Source organism: Narcine bancroftii, chromosome 12, assembly GCF_036971445.1.
Source record: "Narcine bancroftii isolate sNarBan1 chromosome 12, sNarBan1.hap1, whole genome shotgun sequence".
Lineage (NCBI taxonomy): Eukaryota > Metazoa > Chordata > Chondrichthyes > Torpediniformes > Narcinidae > Narcine > Narcine bancroftii.
In genome coordinates this window covers 77,417,412-77,427,476 of record NC_091480.1, presented here as the reverse complement: position 1 = coordinate 77,427,476, position 10,065 = coordinate 77,417,412, and the positions used below count along the sequence as shown (strand labels likewise).

At 46.3% G+C, this 10,065-nt stretch overlaps 1 protein-coding gene across 5 annotated transcripts in view; it reads left to right on the top strand.

Moving 5' to 3' along the window:
• Positions 1–10,065, top strand: part of LOC138747616 (protein AF-10-like) — a 222,294-nt gene that overhangs the window by 166,721 nt on the left and 45,508 nt on the right. The gene's annotated exons all lie outside the window — the stretch shown is intronic.

Sequence of the window (10,065 nt, the reverse complement as noted above, 5' to 3'; positions counted from 1 at the left end):
TTACCCAGCACCAGTTTTATATGGTTTCGCTTATTTGTGTGATAGCTATAAACAATGTGGGTTGTCTCTGTGCTGGATAATGGTCCTGTGTACAGTGTGGGGAGGGGTCATTGTGCTTTGTGCTTGGTTCATGGCCAGACATTTAGATGTCAACCAGAAGAGCCAATCTCTGTGGCCAGGGCTGTGGGGGGTGATCATACAGGGAGAGCCTGTCACTCCAGAGGCAGAGATAGGACAGTCAGATCACCGGCAGGGCAGGCTGGTTGCTGGGCAACCAAGTTGTGTGGCTTCTGCAAAGGAGCTAATCCTGTTCAGGGGTGCCTTGGAAATGGTAAGTGCTCAGTGTCATTTAAACTGAGGGGGCAGGGTGGGAGGAGATGGAATTGGGTTGGGGGGGGGGTACTGTGGAAATCAGGAAAAGGAACAGGAGGCTCATAGTGCAGTCTGACCTAAGCCACTGCCACACATTACTCACACAGCTTGCGTACGCCCTACCGCACTTTATAACCACCTCATCCCTGCAGTTTGACCTCAGACCTCTCCCATCCCAAACCCAGAGCCAATCCTGAAGCCAGATCAAGGACAGTTCAGATGGACCTTGAAGAGTAATTAGCAAACAATTGTCCTCTTTCTTAAAAGAACTCACTCAGAGTTTTGGCTCGTTGCTGAACAGTGAATCTCTAATAATCCATGATTCACACCCCGTTCTCCCTCCTCCCATCAGTGAAAGCACATGCCAGTAGGCTTCAGGACAGTTTCCCCCCGCAGCCATCAGGCTCCTGAATGAACCCCACAACAGTACTTTCATGCTGCTCTTGCTTGGGATTAATGGATCTTTCCTTTCATTGAACCCTACACTGTAAATTGTGCTCTTTATGCATGAATGTTACAGAGAACCTGTGAGACTGTTCAGAGAAGAACCCTTCTGACTCTACTGGGTATAATGTGACACGTTTAAACTTTAACTCTTTAAACTCATGAGTTCTTGTGCTCCTTTTAACTGGGTTACTGGCTAATTATTATACTGTGTATCTGACACCAAAGTGAATTAAAAATGTGTAATATCAATAAAATTTGCCAGTGCACACCAACAAAGTTCCCAGCATGCCGGATTCACAGTGCTACTGCATTACCAAAGCTTCAAATGGAATACAGGAGGACCTGCTCTTTTCCTGATTGAGTGCGGGAATGAAAGGCACCATGTGGTTTGATATATTGGGGACCCAATGGTGGACAAGGGGCAGTGTATGACACACTTCGAACACAGCCAATCACCGATGGCCACTCCAACTCACCCTTGGATGAAGGATTGCAAAAGGAAACTAGGGGTGCAGTGGAGAGTGATGAGAATGAATAAGGAGGAGTTCCTTTTGGGTGACAACCTGACCGAAAGGAAAAAAAAGTCGGAAGGCAGAATTCTCAGCAGTTGAATTTTATGTCGCAGGAAGCCTGCTTTTAGTGCATTTTTTTTACACTCTTCCAGTTCTCTTTTCTCATACGTGGAGTTGCTGACTTGTGCCTTTCCCACAAATTGCACTGCCAGGCAATTTGACTGTAGAGGCTTCACAGACAAACTTTATCCTTTGCTTGCCAGACTCTCGTGTTCAGGAGTCTGGTTGGAGTGGTTGTTCTCTCCACCCTTCTGCTTGGTGTCTATGTCCATTTCTGTGCTCTCAGAGATGGGAAGGATGCCAAAGGAGATTTAATAGAATAGTACCAGGGATTAGGACCATCAGTTAGCAAAGGGTAACGATAATAATGATGATGAATTTATTGTCATACACATTGTACAATGTACATATGCATCAAAATTCTTACTGTTTATACATGTGCAATAGTCAATACCATGTAAAAGTCTCGCCCCCACCACCCCCTGCCATCTTTGGCCCCAAAGTCTAGTAGTTTCCATGTATCATGTGTAAATGTCAACCCTTTCTTCCCCCCCCCCCCCCCCCCCCCCCCCCCCCCCATTTTTGGCTGCAGCCAACAACCCGACTGTGGACTGGGCTATGCACCAGCTGACCAGCCATCTGAACTCCCAACACCCTGAAAACGAACTTGCCACCCATCCATCCAAGCTTCTAATGCTCTGAGCATGGATATAGTACCTAGTCATGACCACTCACCTGCCCATCGGAATTCCTGCTGTCCCGACCAAGGACTCTCGCCTAGGCCCCGCCACCCATTCATCAGAGCTAAAAATTCCCTGATCGCGGAATTATCACCTGGCCACCCACCCATCCAAGCTCCCGAAGACTGACCATGGACCTACCCACCCAACCGTGGCTATCGCCCATCGAAACTCCCGATGCCTTGAACAACACAGGTACTTAGTATAGTCAAATGTAGTATGAGTGTGATAGTTGACCTCTTAAATTTTACCCTAAAAATTGGTCCACAAAATCGACTATTACACATGTATATACGGTACATGCCACACCCAAATAGGTAATTTGCAAATAGAAACTTTAATAGTGTGCATTAACTCAAATTAAAAAGAAATAATAGAGAGATGCTGAATATTCACAGTTGGCACAGTACGAGAAAAATATTGTGGCATTATAATAGTTCAGACTTGAATTTTGTGGTGTCAGTGTCGCCCCTGATTAGTTTAACAAGAGGAGGTTAAGACCCTGATAGCTGTTGGAGAGAAACTGTTCTTGAACCTAGAAGTGCTAGTCTTCAGGCTTCTGTATCTACTGCCTGAAGATAACAGCAAGAGGATATTCCCTTGGCATGGAGGTCTAAAGGGTGATGCAAGGCTTTGAAAATATAGAGAAATCGCAAATACTGGAGCATCTCAGCTGGTCTCACAGCATCCATAAGAGGTAAGGATAATATTACTGACTTTTTAAGACCAGTTAATTTACTGCAATCACAGCACTACAGACTTTCGTGTTTTACTCTCTTTGAAAATATAGATCCACCATTGCAAACCGCAGCACATGGATTTGAAAATACCTATGAGGAATAATGGGCGTAAAGTTAGCATAGCAGTTGGCACAATGCTATTACAGATCCAGCGATCCGGGTTTGAATCTGGCACTGACTATAAGGAGTTTCCCCGTGTCTGCATGGGTTTCCTCTGGGTGCTCCAGTTTCTTCCTACCTTTTAAAACATACAGGGGTTGCAGGTTAATTGGGATATTTGGGCAGCATGGGCTCGTGGGCCAGAAGGGCCGGTTACTGTGCTGTGTGTCTAAATTTGAATTTAAATTCAACTGTAATTTATAACTCTTTGAAGCAGGGATCTTCCTTGAAAGTGTAGTGAAAGCCAATTCAGCAGTAATGTTTAAGCAATATATTTGAAAAGGAAAGCATTTATGTGGTCTGGGTAAAGGGTGAAGGATGGGGGAGTAATTGAAAAATTCTTCCAAAGAACCAGCGTGGGCGCGATGACGAAATGGTCACTTCTGTATTGTGAGACTTTAATGGAGTCACTGAAGCTCACCGCGTCCAAGCCTGCAATGATGACGTGGCACCACTTGCCAGATCCCAAGTACCCCTGATCCCACATCCCAGGGCACCAGCCTTCAAGAATCCATGAAGGTAGCACCTACCTCACTTTGAATCACCTCCTTATAAACTTACGGATGTATGGACGGTTGTCATACCAGATCTACCAACTCCACCCTGCCTCACCCTTCTTAGCCCTCTGCTCTCTTCGCCCGTCACTTCTTAGCTTCTGCACTTCCACCCATATCCACCTATGGCCTCTTCCCTGCCTTCTGTGCTCCAGCCCCTTCCTCTTCACCTCCTCCCCCACCTTTTCAATTCAGCCCCCTGTCTGCTTGATTTACGGCAGTCTTGAAAAAGGACTCAGGCCTGCAACATCACCTGCCTTTTACTCCCCATGAATGCTACATGACCTGCTGAGTTTCTCCAGCTCCTTCGTGCACTGCACCAGACCCCAGCATCTGCAGATTTCTTGTTTACTTCCAAAATGGTGGTAGATTTACAGTCTGACCATGTGGGAAACAGGGTTGATCGCTAAGTAGTTTAAGAAAGAATGTTCTTCCGGTGTTGGCTTGCTATGGAGCATCTGATGCAAGAATCTCCCTTTCCTAAATAGCAAGTTCTCGGCCTGGGTGGCGAGGAAGCCACCGAGTGGAAGCGAGGTCCTTTCACCCAGAAAGGAGAGGCGATTTGAGGTGAGTCACTGATGCACATGGGCACTGGCACATTGATTAGTGAGCAAACATTGTTGAGGGTTTGGTGGGGTCTGTCTGGGCCAATGCCAGGTGTGTGTGAAACAAGGTGAAAAACAGAGAGGAAAAATAATAGTTAAATGTTGAGTATCAGACTGTAAAGTTATCATCACTCAATAGCAAGTACATCTCAACATCTCCGTCCTGATGACTAAATAGAATTCATTCCACTCCAAGAGGCCATTCAGTCCATATTTTCCAAGCTGGTGTTCTGGTCCACGTGTGAGCCTCCCCCTTCACCCTGCCCTTGCACCACTCCATTCCATTCCTTTCACTTCCTGTTCCTTCACCTTGTGACATTTTCCCTGTATTTTTTTCTGCACTGGTTGTCAACCACCCTGTAATGAGGACATTTATTGTTGTTCCATTGCCCTTCTAAGTGCCGTTCCATTTGCTTCAATATGTTTGCCATTGCAATTTCTTGGAATTGTTATGATAATGGATGAGACCATATGGCCTATCGAACACTACAGCACTAACCAGGTTCTTCGGCCCATCTAGTCTGACTAGTCTCATCGATTTTCACCTGGACCATAGCCCTCCATACCCCTCACAAATTTCTCTAAAATGTCAGAATTCACATCCACCATTCCTGCTAGCAGCTCATTCCACACTCTCACCGCCCTCTGAGTGAAGAAGCTCCCTCAGTGTTCCCCTTAAACATTTCACCTTTAACTCTTAACCCATGTCCTCTGTGGAATGCTTTGCCACAGAGGGTGGCTGGGGCAGATTCGCTGGATATGTTCAAAAGGGAGTTAGTTAAGACTCTTGTGGGGAGGGGAGTTGAGGGTTATAGGGATGAGGCAGGGAATGGATACTGACAGAGAATGATCAGCCATGATTGGAAAAATGGCAGTGCTGGCTCGAAAGGCCAATTGTCTATTGTCTATTATTGTCTATAACCCTGTCTCGCTCAACCTCAGTCGAAAAAGCCTGCTTGCATTTTCCATATCTATAGCCCTCCTAGTTTTGTACACCTCTATCAAATCTCCCCATCAGTCTCTGACGCTCCAGGAACCTGTTCAGCCTTTCCCTGTAAGTTCCAGCAACATCCTTGTAGATTTTCTCCATACTTTTTCAATTTAATTGATATCTTCCCTGTAGGTAGGTACCATTAGGTGCAAGCTAGCTCTTAGAAGAGCAATCCAGTTCTTCTCCCTATTAACCATCAAACACTTTTCTCACTGCAGTGTGTGCAATTCTCTTTCAAAGACCCTGATTCTGTTATTCTGTTTACACCAGCCTACACACAGTGACCTTCCTCGTTTTTCATTTTGTGGTGATTCTCCATGTTGTTTTCTCTCAGTTCTTCCCTCTTGCTGTTAACTTTAAATTCCCTCGAGTGCTCCCTTTTATCAAATTTCTTGCTGTGGCTTCTTTTAATAAGACATTTAGACTTTCTCCAGCCTTTTAGTGTTACCTGGTCTGTACCATTTCTGTGGATTTTTACCATGTTAGCTTCCTTTCCCCACAGAACTGCACCATGACATCTGACACCTGCCTAAAGGTGCTTCATGGTCCTGCACTTTAATGGTTCCAGTCCTGCACCAGACACCTGAGCACAAAGACCTCAGTGCTGAGGGAGTGCTGCCCAGTTACATCTGCCATCTTCCAAATGGCATGGTGGTTCCAGGGCAAATTCCCTGGCACACTGAGGGAGCAGACCTCTCCATGTTATCCTGGCCAACATTCACCCTTCAATCAACATCACAAATCAAAAACTGTTTTAGCATTACTCTTGGTGTGTGCAAAGTGTTGTCTCCGTGATCCCACTGGCTGAAAAACACTGCTACATCTGGGGGTGAGGAAGGGTTTTTTAAATCTTTATCACAACATTTTGAGGATGGGATTCATCTTCTTCCCCATATTTCATATTTCCTTATGACAGGGGTTCTCAGGCTTTTTTTTTCCAATTAATATATAATGGTGCTCTGACGTTAGTAAGGGATTACTTAAGGTGGTATGTGAGTGAGGAAAAAAGGTTGAGAACCACTGATATAGAAGGCCACTTGGCCCCTTGAGTTTTTACCAGATCTCTATAGCAATCCATTGGATCCCATTTCTCCCGCTTATTTCCCTGTGACCTGCTAACATGCCTATTAACACCCCTTGCTAATTTTCCGTCCGTAGTCACAGGGAAAGCTAAACAGTCACAGGCAGAACACGCAGACACCACAGGTCCTATCAAACCCAGGTTACTGGAGCAGTTGAACTATCCAGAGACTCCGTGTCAACCCCCATTTCCCCTCCCCTCTCAGTTCAGGTCATTGACCATTGATCAAAAGCCATGAAGAGTTGGAGGTTAGTAAGGAAGTGGAATATTTTCATCTACACCCCTGGTTTGGGTGTGATACTGGATGCTCCAGCATAATTTGGTTTTCCTTGGAAGTTGATCCCCATTTAATTGCATGGTCTAGATGTTCGTGAGTGCCAGGGAAGGTGCACTTAGTGGCCTTTAGTTGTGGCATCACTCCTGCAAAGGTCCAGGTAGTTGATGTAACTCAGCAGCCCAACGAGGTTTCTTTCACCTGCCGTGCCATGACTAAGCGCGAGAGGGAAATCTTCTGATACATCCATTGCCAGTAACACGTCCCCTGGCCAAGTGGGGGGAAGGGTGGGGTTGGTGGGGGGAGCAAGGCTGAGACAGTCAGAATCCAGAGTTTGTGGGGGGGGGGGGGTTTGAGTCAGGGTTAGAGACCATTGTGGGGAATGGAGAAGGTGGTTGGGGTAGTAGGGATTGTCACCATAAGGTGTGGTCAGCAAAATAAAGAGGAGACTGAAAGGGAGGAAATAATATTGGTCAAATATGGTTGTTCTAGAATTCCATTGACAGGAACACCTCCGAATGATGTGATTCATTCTCCCAGCAATAGGAGAAATTATAATATTCTGTGCACATTTGATAAGGGTTATGTTGTTAGTCTTAGTCGAATTTCTAAAGTACAGTAAAAGTCCAAAAATCCAGATGCCAGAAATCCAGATCACCCAAGAATCCAGATTTCTCAAAAACTCTCACCTGAATTCCAGACCACTCGAGATTCTGCATTTCTCATAAACTCATCCAAGCGTGAATTGTGTGCATGCAGACATCACGTAAGCACTTGATGAACTGCCTGTGAATCAGGAAAATCTGAAAATCTGACCAATCCCAATCCCTGAGCAGTCAAGATTTTAGGGCTTTTACTGTAGTACATATGGCATGGGATTCATCATCAGATTCATCATCGTTGTATTCTGCTCCAACAGATTTTCATACATTTGCCCTGGATATATTCATGTAAAATATGCCCGAGTTTCTTATCCAACAGATTTATAAACTACCTGGTCGTTTTCCCACCCACCCCAGACAAGTAGAGCCAAGACCAAATGAAGAGCCTTCAATTCCCCAGCCTGGGATTGAACCCATGCATACTTATTGCCATACAATAAAACAGAAATGTAATAATATACAAAATTGCCTTTAATCTGCCATAAGGCAGACAAAGAGTTGCCATAGGCATTGTCTGGCATCCCTTACAGTCAGAGAAAGAGATGCAAAACTGAGTGCCCATGGATTCTCCTTCAGTTCTTCTGGAGCCTCTGCAGCCACACAAGACTCCAGTTCAAAGCATCAGCAACTCGAGCTCAAATTCAAACCTCTGACACAATGCGCAAACCTTCAGCACCCAGGGCCCTTCGGGAGCCATTCTTGTCTTCGGGATCCTCTCGAATCCCATTGCCTTGAGCCAGACTCCAGCAGCCCGCAGCCTGGTGAGAGTACTTTGACCTCATTGCCCACAGCCTGTGTGGGTTCCTTGCGCAAAATTCGCAGCAGCTCGCCGCCTGTGTGCATCATTCAGCCACCGTTGTCACTGTCTTTAGGGCTGACTCCTTTACTTCTCCTTCTCAATAGGGCATGCTCTCCCCATTTCTGGCACCCTGCGCCATTCTGCTGCTTCCCTGGAGACTCCAATGCTGCTGAATACACGTGCTGCCATCTTGGGCCCAGACCATACAGTCACAGGATTTTAAATTAAAACACCGATAGCCTCTTTAACAGGCTGTTTCAAGCCTCTATGGAGCTGTTGGCGGTAGGACTGGGTGGTAGGTCCCCATGGGGGAGTGCTGAGTGTCTTCTCCCTGGGTCCACTGCAGCTGCAGTGCTGCTGTTACAGAAGCTCTGGCAGCATCGCCATTTTATTCTCTGTGAACCAACCACTCAAGGGGATATGTTCATGAAGACTGAAAGCTTGTGCACCTTGGTTATTTATTGGTGTGGGGAGTTTGTAATTATTCAGAGGGAAGAGATTTCCCCAAAATCCTGAGTCGATAATGTATAAAAAGTTGACCGCTATTTTTGGCGCAAAAATCTGGTATTTTCCATATATCACGTGCACAGGTTGACTCCATGCCTACCTAATTTTGGCCCCAGCCACCTGGCCCAAACCAGGTCCTGATGCCTCAACTGCAGACTATCGCCTAGGCTCCAGCCACCCACACATCCAAGCTCCCAATGCCCCGGCCGCCCACCCATCTTGAGTTCTCAACTCCCCAGCCACCTGCCATCTGAGCTCCCCAACGCCCTATCAACAGACTCTCTCCAGGCCCTAGCCCCCCCCCCCCCCCCTCCCGCCCATCCGAGCTCCCACTGCTGAACACGGATGTACCTCCTGGTTGGTCGAGATCCCATGGCATCAAATGACGCATGTACTTAACGCAGTCAAATGTCATATGCATGTATTAATCGATCCGCAGAATTTTACCCTAAAAATTGGTCCACAAAATTCATCTATTAAACGCGCTTATATACGGTAGGCATTGTTAAGAGCAAAGTAACGCAGAGCAGGTTCAAAGTCTCCTGACAGATGGGGTCTGACACTAAAGCAAATCAACAGACCTGAGGCTCAACCTCGCAGCAAGCAGCAGGGTGTTGGTTGTGCTTGGATACGGCTCCTGGATGGCATGGAATCCCCAACTCCTTAGAATGGGATTGAACTCACGTAATCTGAAAGGGAGCACCCTGGCATAGTGAGTAGACACCCTGCCACACACTGTAGGGACCTTGGTTCAATCCTGGACTTTGACGCTGTCCATATAGAGTTTGCCCATCTGCCCTGTGGCTGGGTGTCTTTACCCCAGATGCTCCGGTGTCCTCCCACATTCCCAAGACATGCAGTTTGGTAGATGAATTAGTGGCTGTACATTGCCCCTGGTGTGTGGGTGAGGGGTACATTTGTGGCGGATGAGGTGGGAAGAAGCTGATGGGAATATGGGGAGAGTAAAATAAGTTTAAAGTAGGATGTGTCATGGGCACTCGATGCTTGCTATGGACTCGGGGAGGGGGATGGGCAAGGGTCTGTTTCCGTGCATCGGACTTTGTAACTCTGAGGGCAACAGTGACGGGATAGAATATCAGAAAACCAGGAAACACAAATCTTATCATTTTTTTTTAAAAAAAGAGATGTTTCAGTGACAGGTTCACTGGTCAGATTCTGATGTTTAAGACTATCTCCTGGCTCTCTTTCTATCAGGGATTCCTGAATTCTCATGCATTGTTACACAGGATAGGCAAAGATCAGAGCTGCATAAATAGTTCAGGCTCACCCAGTCTGGGAAGGCCAATGAGCGACATAAGCATGTCATTCTTCACCCCAGACTGTGCTCTCAATAATTTCCTGTGCCTTCTGTATTACCGTTTTTAAATTTTTTAAAATTTATACCTACAGCACAGTAACAGGACCTTTTGGCCCATGAGTCCGTGCTGCTCGATTACACCCATTTGAACTACAACCCCCCCCAGTACGTTTTGAACAGTGGGAGGAAACCCACACAGACACATGGGAACGTACAAACTTGTTACAGACAGCACAGGATTCGA